Raw genomic sequence first — 12,112 nt, 5'->3', positions numbered from 1 at the left:
AATCAGCTATTTAAAGCCTGCTAGCTGCCTTTACTCGATCGAAATAAGACCAAAAGCCAAAATCTTCAGATAAGTTTTTCTCAACACAAAATTTTTTTTGGGAAAATTAGAATGTGGTTTGAATCACGATTGAAAGGGCTTAAATTTGATAAATCACTCAACCCAGTCCGATAAATATTTGTTGTTCCCGATTTCTCGTGGAAATTAGAAAGAGTTTCCCGGCGTGGTGTGATAAAAAGAGCTGAAAAAAATCTGGGGGCTAGGTACATTTGACAGCCATACTATATAAACAAATTGAAAAGAAATGTAGAGAAACTACCAAAAAACGAAGAAAAAAAAACAAAAAAACTTTCGAAGATTTTTTAAATTTTTTGAAGTTTTTTGGATTTATGAAAAAATCGATCCCAAAAAGGCGCTAAAATACTCAATGTAAACTAAAGTTACCCAAGTGAAATTATTAATTTACGTTTGAAAAAGTCTCTTGTAAGCTTTTGAGCAATTAATCAATAAAAAAAACTGCTCGCTCGCTTTGTTCGCTCGAAATAAGACGAAAAAGCAAAAATTTTTAAACGGTTTTTCTCAACACTGGGAAAAATTTTTTGAAATTTTTAAATGTGGTTCGAATCACAATTAAAAGGACTTTAATATGATGTATCATTCAACCCAGTTCGATGATTATTTCTGGTACCTGATTTTGCGTGGAAAAAAAATTAAAACACACGCGAATACAAAGTTCCACACTAGTTTTTGAAGACCTGACATCAAAACGAGTGAGCATCCAATTTCTAGCAAAAATGCAACTCGTTCGAAGTTGTGCCGGTCGCGTTTAGTTTTTTTTGTTCGCTTCGGTTTCTCGGTCTGCAAAATTTGAATTACCTTATTTTGGTCGCGATGGTGTGCAAAGATCAAAGTTCGGCCACTGGCGTCCCTCATGCTTGAAGGACCGAATGCTTAAAATTAATTTTAGCTTTCTTTCAGTCAATCAGAATTGAGTATTCAAAATCTTGAAGGAAATCGCGAAAATCTCAAAGTAATTCCAGGCCATTAGTGTTAATATTGACCGATTAGATAATAAGCAGATGAGTTTTCAAGACTGGAAAAATTCTTATGATTTTGAACTCATTAATCTTGATGATTATCTGAATAGTAATGCCGTTGTATTCCGCAATTTGTGGTATTTTTGATTATTTTCCTCTGATTTAATAAGTTTTCTGTTAATATTGACTTCGATTTTGTGAGAAAGGCATTTAGCCAATAGAAACGCTTAGCGATTTTGATTGGTTGAAGTTTTTCAAGCATTCGGTCCTTCAAGCATGAGAACCCTCCCCTTCGGTCATTATAGTCTTATCATAATCGCAATAATCTTAACCACAGGGGAGGGTTCTCATGCTTGAAGGACCGAATGCTTAAAAAGTTTCAACCAATCAAAATCGCTAAGCGTTTCTATTGGCTAAACGCCCTTCTCACAAAATCGAAGTCAATATCAACAGAAAATGTATTAAATCAGTGGAAATTAATCAAAAATATTACAAATTGCGGGTTACAACCGCATTACTATTCAGGCAATCATCAAGATTAATGAGTTCAAAATAATTTAAAAAATTTCAGTCTTGAAAACTTATCTATTTATTATCTAATCGGTCAATAATAACACTAATGACCTGACTTTATTTTCTTACTTTGAGATTTTTGTGATTTAGTTTGAGATTTTGAATACTCAATTTTGATTGGCTGAAAGCAAGCTAAAATTAATTTCAAGCATTCGGTCCTTCAAGCATGAGGGACGCCACCTTAACCACAACATCGGCCCGCGCTTTTGCTTGAAACAGCAACTGAAATTTTAAAAAATAATAAGAAGGGGAAAGGACTTAAGTTTAATTTTTTGTTAACAAATTTTTAATTTACCAAAACTAACAAAGAAAATTATATATTCGCTTTCAACTTTTTGAGTTGAATCTCAAATCAGAGAATTTCAAACTGTTTTTGATGTCAAATCAGAGAATCTTTAAATATTTCTTGATGCAAATATTTGCTAGATTTCTTAGGATAAGTTTTAAGGTATTGAAAAATATATATATATAAACCTTCATGATACGTGATCTCAAGTTTTTCACATTATTGTGGTCTTAATAACAAATATAACCTTTTCTAGAATAATTTTTATTGCAAATATTATATGCCAATTTTAATTGTGGTGCGAGCAACCAGGAGCATGCATGTTAACATTTTGATCTTCAGCTCTCATCCGCACTGGTTTCAGTTTGTTCACATCTCGCATAATATGAGGCGCAACCGTGAATTCTTTGTTTTCCTGAGAGCTGACGTAATTTGACAAAAGATGTCTCAATTCGGAGTAAAACAGCTTGCGTTGCTCCCACTTTTTGAGGTTCTCGTCTCTCTTGCGCAGAATTTGGTGGTACTGCATCAAGTCACTGAGAACTCTCTCCCAAACTGAACAAATGATTACTAAGCCAGTATTAAAACTGAGCCTAAAGGAAACCGTTGAATTTATTTAACAACCTCCCCACTCCACCACCCCTCCCCTTCAAGTAATTTAAATCAGAGAACTCTCAACCAGTCAGAATCCAGCAAAATTAAAATTTTCACAAAAAGCTTCCGCTAGTTTGTTGTTTTACTTACAGGAGTGGAGATAGCAGATAGAAAAGGTTAAAAGCTTTCCCGATGAAAGGCATCAGCGGATTTAGGAGGAGGGGCGGACGCCTCCCCCCTCAGGGATTCGACCCCCTGCTAAAGCGTCCCTTCTTTGTACTATTTGGAGATATCCATTTTTGGCTGACCGCACAATTTTTCTAAAGGAACCCTCGGCACCGAAATACACTAGTGGTGAAAATACATTAGTCAGACAATGCTTGGATAGACTTCAATTGAGTCGAAAAAAGTGTCACAAGATATTTAGATATTTAAAGCTACAAAAAATTTACAAACAAACAAAGCTTACTCCAAATTGTTACCCTCCCTAGAACAAAACCTCATCAAAAACTATTTTCACCCTCTAAACGACCATTAATAAAACAACTTCTCCTCACTCGAATTAACCGAAGCAAAACCAAGGTCGTGACTTTCGAATTTTCTGCATATATTATGTCATTGAATCTGATTTCAATTGCTGAAATATACGGCAATTTGTCATTTTTTGCTGACTTGTAACTTCAGTTAATTACGGTTAATTGTCAATCAGCAAGCTACCCAAAACCGACCTACCTCTGAACCCGGACGAGGCAGATATACAACTCGTGTCTGGACAATTGTGTCCAAGACATGACCCGGACAAAACTGTCCGAAATTCAAAAAGTGATCAAGACATTTGGTTCCCAGACAAAATTGTTCCAAAATTGACCAAAAAGTGTCCACCAACAACCCAATTTTTTTGGCCTGTTTTTTCAAAAATTGCGGCCCAAAACATTTGGTCAACATGGAGTCTTTACAGTGATTTGGGAGAGTTCGGATAATCAATATCAAATTGGTCGAGAAAATTGGTTTCAGCTACTTTTTAGGTATCAGCTACTATAAATGACGTAATTAGTTTTGTTGATAAGTATTCTTATGGAAACAAAAGTTAAAACTTTTGTTACGCACGTGGGACAAAATTCTATCGATAGGGAACTTACGGGAAAACAATCTTGTTAACAACTTCGAGAAACCATTCAGAAGTCCATTAAGAATTCAAAGCTCATAGAGTTGCAGTTTGCAAAATAATTCCTGTGAAAAATATATTCAGTGATTTCCGTTGTCTAAAATTGAGTGTGTAAAAACTTATCTTACAGCTGCTGATATTTGAGTTGACGGACTGCTTTTAAATGCTAAAGGCTTTCAATTACCAGTTTAAAATCTCATTTCGAAAATAGTCTAACAATTTCCAATGCTGAAATCAAATCGCAGAAAAAAAAACGCAAACCAAAGGACGCTTGAGTTATATCTTTAACTGTCAGTTGATGAACTTGAAATTTTTGCCGCTTTTTCAGTTTTTTGTGGTTTTGGTTATGGAACAATTGATTCATGGTAATTGAACAACAAAAAAACTAACTTTTTGAGCAATATGTTATCAACTCGAACGTTCTTCTACTAAGGAAAACTAAAAAAAATCAAATACCGATACATATATTTGTATGTACTATTGTGTTATAAAAACTTAAGTTTTTTGCGTATCGTAAAAAGATTCAACTTAGCCTTATCAGGAGATAATGAGGAAAATCTTGGTCGATTTCATGACCTTCAAGAACTACTGTTCTATGAACAGTTTTTGGAAACTGAAAGACAGTCTCTCACAGTTAAGTTTGGCCAAATAAGTTTCAGAATCGTGCAAAACAAATATCAAGAAATTATCTATATTTTAAGTAAGTTTTTGATGAACACTGTAATTGTAGCAGCACAAACATGTCTCAAAAAGAAAACACTAGAAAATACAACTTTAGGCTCAAAGCCTAATTTTGCTCATCTTCCACGCTGAAAATGAACAGTTGTAAAAAGAGGCGAGGTGTCGGAGATTGAACTCCTTTAACATTCAAAATGCATTTTCGTAAAGATCTCCTGAGTTCTGGTAGAAAGTTTTTCGAGTTCTTGTGGATTGAAATTGAGTCATCATTCATGAACAAAACCTTAATCAATGTTTCGTATTCCTCAAAAAAATATTTCTTCAGTTTTTTTGATGAATCAGCTGGTGAACCTTCTCAAGTGTTTGCTTGAAGTTGGGAGTTTTTATATTTGAGTACAGAAAATAAACTTTCTTAATGAAAACATCATCAAAACTTTGGGAAATTGCTCTAAACTGTGGTTTAATTATATCAAATGTCTCAAAACCATCACGTTTAATGGATAAAATTTTTTCTTCCATCGACTATTGCTTAGTTGCAAAGAACCTAGTAAAATATGATGATGAGCAAGAATTTCTTTGAACGCAGGCCAATAAATGCTTTGATTCGAAACCTTAAATTTTTGCAAGCAAAAATTTGACATCATTCAGTTTGAAGCATGAACTTTCCAAACAATAAATAGGGGAAAAATTCAATTTAGAGCTTGCTCTTTTTGGCTGGTCGGAAGTGTATGAAAAATCATCCGGATAACAAACGTTTGAGACTTTTGAGTTTAATGTAGAGCAAATTATAAGTGCGCATGCTCCATATTGCACAAAAACTCGAAAAATGGAAAACAATAACAAATAAAAACATGGATAGATAAAGCCTTGATAAGTTTGATGAACGAAAAACATAGGTAATTAAAGTTGTAGAAAAGCACTGGTTGTGAGTTAATGCATAGAGAATACAAAAAAAAGGAAAGACTGGTGAACCGAATCTTGGTACTTGTTTCTTAAAATTATCACAATGAAACTTTTCAGCAGTTTTTAACAGTAAAAAACAAAAACCAGTAATTATTAGTGAAAAAGATTTGGGAGATGGCAAGCAAAACAATCAATGTTAGTGAAATAGCTAATCGCTTGAATTAAGTTTTTCAAATTTATCTGTTTAATATTGAAAGTACACTCCGAAAAAAAAAGATAAAAATACATCTGCAGTGTTTGACTTTCGTTGTGTCACAAAAAAAATTTTAAAAAAAAGTTAAACTACCGTCAAATAAATCTCCAGGGCCATTAGGAAAACAAGATTTTGGCTCAATTAATGTAAACTTGCTCTTGGAACACACCTGCAATTAGCAATTAATGAAAGTATTTTGCAAAACAAGTTTCCATCATTCCTCAAGAAAGCATATACAACACCTTTCTTTTAAAAAGATAAGACTCAGGTTGCAAAAATACTTGAAACTTTGTTTTTGAAACAAATCATAGAAACTCTCAAAATTTGAAATTCTCGAAACTCTCAAAAATATCAAAATTCTTTATTTAAACGTCTACCAAATCTGTGAGGAAAACGAATCTGTGATTGATGCAGTTGTCACGTTTAGCAAAATGGATAATGATAGCATGGATCAACCAAGAAAATCAAGTGCCCTTTTTAATAGATCTTGCTTAAGCTTTCATTTCCTATTCTCGTGAATTTTTTCTCAGAAAGTTGAAATGTATGGTTTTTCCAATAACGCATCAGTTCCTCTGAAAGATTTTTAAGAGCAATTTAAAAACCTCAAAATGATTACTCTGACTGGAAAACATTTAATCATGGCGTATCAAAGGTACCGTTTTGGGACCATTGGTTTTCATTCTTCATGTGAATTATTTTGAAAATCAAATAAACAGTAACATGAGTTTAGCAGAACTTGCTGATGATAAAAGTACCTTATGTACAGGAAACTCAATAGCCAACCTAAAACATCAATACTAGAAAATCTAGAAAATGTAATTGAGCATTTGAAAGAAAATATTTTTGTTCTTCTTCTTGATAAAACGGAACTTACTCTCCTCGGGAATTAGAATAGTTTTTGAAAAGTATTTTTAGAGAAGAAACATTTTCTCCAAAGAAACATGCAAAATATCTTGGAGTGTTAGCGGAGAAACATCTCACTTCTACAACTAATTTGAACAAATGCTTACGCAAAATGGCTGCTGTAATTAAGTCAATATACTGTGTCCGACGATTACAAACAAGATTTATGCTTTTCAGATCGTTAGTTATGTTATATTTCTTTTAGTTCGTTTTTCCAAAATTATCAATGTCTCAAATTAACAGACTACGCAAACATGAGGAAACATGTTCATATTCGCAGAAAATATGATAATGCACGTGATTTACTTTTAAAATCTAAAGTTTCACCAGCCTGACTATTCATTACCCAACATAGCTTGACTAGAATTGAGCATTTGAAAGAAAATATTTTTGTTCTTCTTCTTGATAAAACGGAACTTACTGTCCTCGGGAATTAGAATAGTTTTTGAAAAGTATTTTTAGAGAAGAAACATTTTCTCCAAAGAAACATGCAAAATATCTTGGAGTGTTAGCGGAGAAACATCTCACTTCTACAACTAATTTGAACAAATGCTTACGCAAAATGGCTGCTGTAATTAAGTCAATATACTGTGTCCGACGATTACAAACAAGATTTATGCTTTTCAGATCGTTAGTTATGTTTTATATTTCTTTTAGTTCGTTTTTCCAAAATTATCAATGTCTCAAATTAACAGACTACGCAAACATGAGGAAACATGTTCATATTCGCAGAAAATATGATAATGCACGTGATTTACTTTTAAAATCTAAAGTTTCACCAGCCTGACTATTCATTACCCAACATAGCTTGACTAGAAATTTCGATGTAGCAAAAAAAATTGAGACACACAAAATTGGTAGGCAACTTATCTATAAAAGAGTACCTTGAAAACTAAACAAACGCCCAAAGAGAAAAAAAACAAGATAAACCGGTTACTTTGCAAGTAGCACAGTATGTTCTAACCAGTCGTAAAAACTTAGATCAGATTTTTTTTTTCAATAAGTGTTGCTTTTCGGCAGTCATTGTAAAAGATGCATTTTGAAAAACATTTTTTAAAGCAAACAATAAGAAAAATAAATTAGAAAAATTAATTAATTTTTTTAAAATAATTTTTCAAAAGTTTGTTCCCCAAATTTTTGAAGTTTTTGATATCTGAGAGGATAACTCCGAAAACTAAATTTTTTTTGGGTAAAACTAAATTTTCAAAGCTTGATTTAAGCATATTTAGGCTAAAGTAAGCCTTTTGACTCACTCAAAATTTGGTGAAAAGCCAAAAAGAATTTGAACCGATTTTTCTCGACACCGGGAAATCTTTTTGGAAATATTTTAATGTCGTTCGAATCACGACTGAAAGGGCTTGAATATGGTATATATCTCAACTCAGTCCAATGAATAATTGTGACAGCTGGCTTTGCGTGGAAAACAGAAAATGCTGCTCGCTTGTTCTATTTGCTCGAATTAAAAGAAAAATTCAAAAGTATCAAACCGGTTTATCTCGACACTAACCCCTTTTTTTTAAATTTTTAAAATGTGATTCGAGTCACGACTGAAAGGGTTTTAATATGATATGTCAGTCAGCCTAGTCCGAGCAGTTTTTGTGGTACCTGATTTTGCGCGCAAAATTAAAAAGCAAAAAAGATAAAGACACCAGAATACAAAGTTCCTCCCCATTTTTTTCACTGGCCCGAACAAAAAAAAACTAGTCAGTTTCTAAAAACAAAATGGGGGAAAAATTTGTAGCAAACCATATTTGTAGTAAATGCAACCATGTAAACCTAAAGCTGAGAAAAATTGAAAGAAAAAAAATTGTTAAAAGTACACGAAGAAGTTCCTATTGATAGATCCATTATTTCTTTCCGAAAGTATTTTTATATCTAATATAGTATTGTCTCATTCATTTTTACGCAAGGTGTTTTTGTATTTTTATTTGCCACTGTAGTTGTTGATTTTCAATATATTATGATAATTTCATTTTGTAACAGCATCTATATTTAACCGAGTGGTTATTTTGAATTTACATGTTTGAAAAAAAAACTGAAAGGTCGGAAAAACTTTTTTGAAAATCCGTTCCCCTCCCTCGAGAAAATCCTAGATCCGCCCATGCTGAAAGGTATATTTTTATATATATTTACGCTTCTTATTAAAATCTATATCTTCTCGGCTCAAGTCAGCATCCTCCGTACTCTCTTTATGATTTATGTTATCACTAGCAGGGGTAGATCTTAAAATTTCAAGAGAGGGAAGATTTTCAAAACTGAACCCATTTTGACAGCCATATCGGTTTTGAGCACTTTGGCCAACTACTAAACATAACTACTAAACATTGGCACCAAAGGCGCCATTAGAAGCACTTTAAGATCGATCGGTCGGTCGAAAATAAATGTCTTAAAGTAATACCAAAGGGGGACCGAATTCCTGATTTGTGGGATTTGAAGCCTTGAAACTTAGTTTGAACTGACGTTTGATTTTGTCCTTGGATATTGCATTTGCGATCATCTGCCAGTAGAATGAGTCATTAGAAATGTCCCGTTCATTCCAGTTCGCTAGAGTCTTTGCGGCTCGTTGTCTCACCTGTTGAAGAAATGTAACTAGCTGGAAGTTGGCCTTAACATTGGAACTTTTTCTGACGAAAGACTTTAAGCCGAATTACGTCTACAGATCCTTCGTTTTCTTTCAACATCAAACATAATTTGAGTGTATTAAAGCAGTTCCTTTAAGAAATCACGCTTGGAGTTTTGCTAGCTCTACCCCATCATTATTCTAAAGAATCATAAAGGACTAATTCAACGGTTAAAACTCTCCTATCCCTATTAAGGACTAATTCAACGGTTAAGCATACACGCATTTTTACCGGGTACAATAGTAAACAAGATAGCACGCTTGGCCATTTAGAACATAAGTAATTTGTCCAACAAACCTGCTGTTCTTCCTCTGTTTCTGTCGTCATTTGACAAACCAAAAATTCACGGAAACGACTCAAAAACTGAGTCAACGGCACCACACGAGTCTTGTCTTTGTCGTCAAAAATAGCAGCCAACTCCTCGTCGTAACCTTCGAATTCGTCTCCGAGGTCAACCATAAAAGTTGAGTCGTCTGGTTTTTGCTTCCCGGTAGCCAGCGACTTGTCTTCGCCGGATTCTTTTTGAATGAAGAAAGTGACGAACTTTCGTATTTCTTCGTCGCTCGTGAGTCCAAGACAGCCGAGTATTTTGTCAATTTTGATGAGTCGTGCCATGTCTTGATCTGGCATCTCTTTGAGGATCTTCATGAGTCGCTCGTCAACAAAGAAAGCAAGTTCTTGACTCACGCTGTCAAATATCTGAAACAAAACAAATACCATATTTATCCTGATTCTAACAGATTTAATTTTTAATTTTTACGCTTTCTCAGTATGTAGTTTATTCAAGCAAAAGGGAACGATGATGAAACGTTAAAAGCTGGAGGAAAAACATGCCTCTAGAACGACTCTGGACTCCATGTCCAGGTCTTGTAGACCCACTGATGACTTCTCGCCAGAGCCACTCAGAGTCTCCTCTAATTCTTCCTCCTCTGTCAGGGCGACTGGTTTTGGGGCGACCATCAGGAAATTCAGTCTCTTCTCCCAGTAGGGCGAGAGCGCCTTCTTTTCTGCCTTAGTTAGAGGGGGCCCTTTGGTTTCCAGGATGGCAGTTCCAGGGTGCTTGTAAGTCAAGCCCAGCTGCCACTCCCTCAAACATTGTTAAATACTCCTGTATGTTAAATTTTTTCCATATTTATAAAAGACGCCTATGTAAGAATTGAATTGTCTTTACCATTTATATCAAATATAAAAATGATCGAGTCAAAGACACTTCTAGAAGTTTCTGGAGCAAAAACTATATTTTTGGGGTAAATAGTTACAAAAATCATCAAAAAACTCTGATTATGACCACTAGTTGTCTTGATAACAATAAATTAAATTTACATACAAACCAAACAGAAACAAAAAAATTGAAAAAAAAATCAGAACAAAACAGAAATGAAAACTAGAAGAGCTGGTTACTGTACAAGTAGCACAGATTGTTCCGACCATTCTTTTTCAAATTAGTCTCAATTAGTGTAATGAAAGGATCAGAACAAAAAACTAGAACTTCCTAATATTTGACAGCCACAGTAAAACAGGCATATTAGAAATCAGTTTTTGTAGACAACTGACAATAATAAAAAAAAACATTAAAAATGCACCTTTTTTCATAAAATGGCGTTAAGAAACTCCAAAATCTAATTTTAATTTAGTTAAACTGCACTTAAGCACAAAAAAATTATTGTAAACGGCTTAAATTAAAAATTTATAAGCCTGCTCGCTCGCTTCATTCGCTCGAAATTAGAGCAAAAAACAAAAAATTCAGACATGTTTTTGTCGACACAGAAGATTTTTTCGAACTTTTTGAAGTCGTTCGAAACACGACTGTAAAGCCTTTAATATGATATATCACTCAAACTGTTCCGATGATTATATGTGGTTTTGCGTAGATTTTTTGTAGAAAACAAACATAGTTTATTAGTTTAAAAGGAAGTAAAACACACCCACATACATAGTTCCTTTTTATTTTTAGTGGTCGAAACAAATATATTACCGAATAAAAATTAAGTTGACCTGGCTTAAACAACAATCGATATATTTTGCATGATGTTTTACCAACTTTTGAAGTTTCAAAACAAGCCAAATAATTAGAGTGTAAGAAACATACCATTACGAGGCCAAACTGGGCATTTTGTGAATTGTAAGCGGATTCCGCAACAAGGACGCTCCCTTTGTTATTCTTTTGTTCTTAAATTTCCTTTAATCGTTCCGACAGAATTTTACATCCAGGAACATACAGGCACAAAAGTTTGGGTTACATGTCAGTATTTAGACAGCCGCGTATTCATACTGGTCAGTATTTAGACAAATACTGTTTCAACCAATCAGAATCGAGACAAAGAAGAAATTAATAAATAATTATTATTTATTTTGGATTATTTATGTTTTTTCTCGATTCTCATTGGTTCATACAGTATTTGTCTAAATACTGACCAGTATGAATACGCGGCTGTCTAAATACTGGCTGCACTCCAAAATTTGCGCCTATCCAGTGCAGAGTTTGGCCTCGTACTGACAATCAATCTATCGGGCAGTTTGTTAATTGCGGACTTAAACCGAGAAATAACTCCAATTCCGATTTTTGCTTTCGAATCTACCATTTTGTAAAATTGGCTGGTTTGTCTCAGGCTGAATTGTCTGTATACTTTTCGCTGAATTGTCTGAATTTCAAATTGGCTGAATTGTCTTTGGCCGAATTGTCTTTGCGCTATTAATTACGCTGCTACAGATAAGCCTAATTTACAAACTGAAAAAAAAACATTGCTTCAGTAAAATAATATTTCATCTAATGTAGCCAAATATTTAAGCAATTTGACTATAGAAATAGAAATAGTAAAAAAAAATCATTCCTTTTTTCGAGCTACTGAAACTTATAATTTGAATATTGAAGAATGAATACCCTTCAAAATTCAGTAACAAAAATTACTTCAAATGGTTTAAAAAAAAATCAACTTTGCTGTTATCAGTAATATCACAACAAATAAGACTCAAAAACTTTAATAGCCCCAATTATTATTCAAAACTTTCATAGTACCATTCAGCATTTCAAAATTATATGCCCTCCTATAGCTGCAATTTTCCAATTTTTTAATTGAAAAGCTAGCCCTACTGAGTTAA

The sequence above is a fragment of the Symsagittifera roscoffensis genome, chromosome 4 (genome assembly GCF_963678635.1).
Source record: "Symsagittifera roscoffensis chromosome 4, txSymRosc1.1, whole genome shotgun sequence".
Classification (NCBI taxonomy): Eukaryota; Metazoa; Xenacoelomorpha; order Acoela; family Convolutidae; genus Symsagittifera; species Symsagittifera roscoffensis.
Note: the sequence above shows the minus strand (reverse complement) of the source record.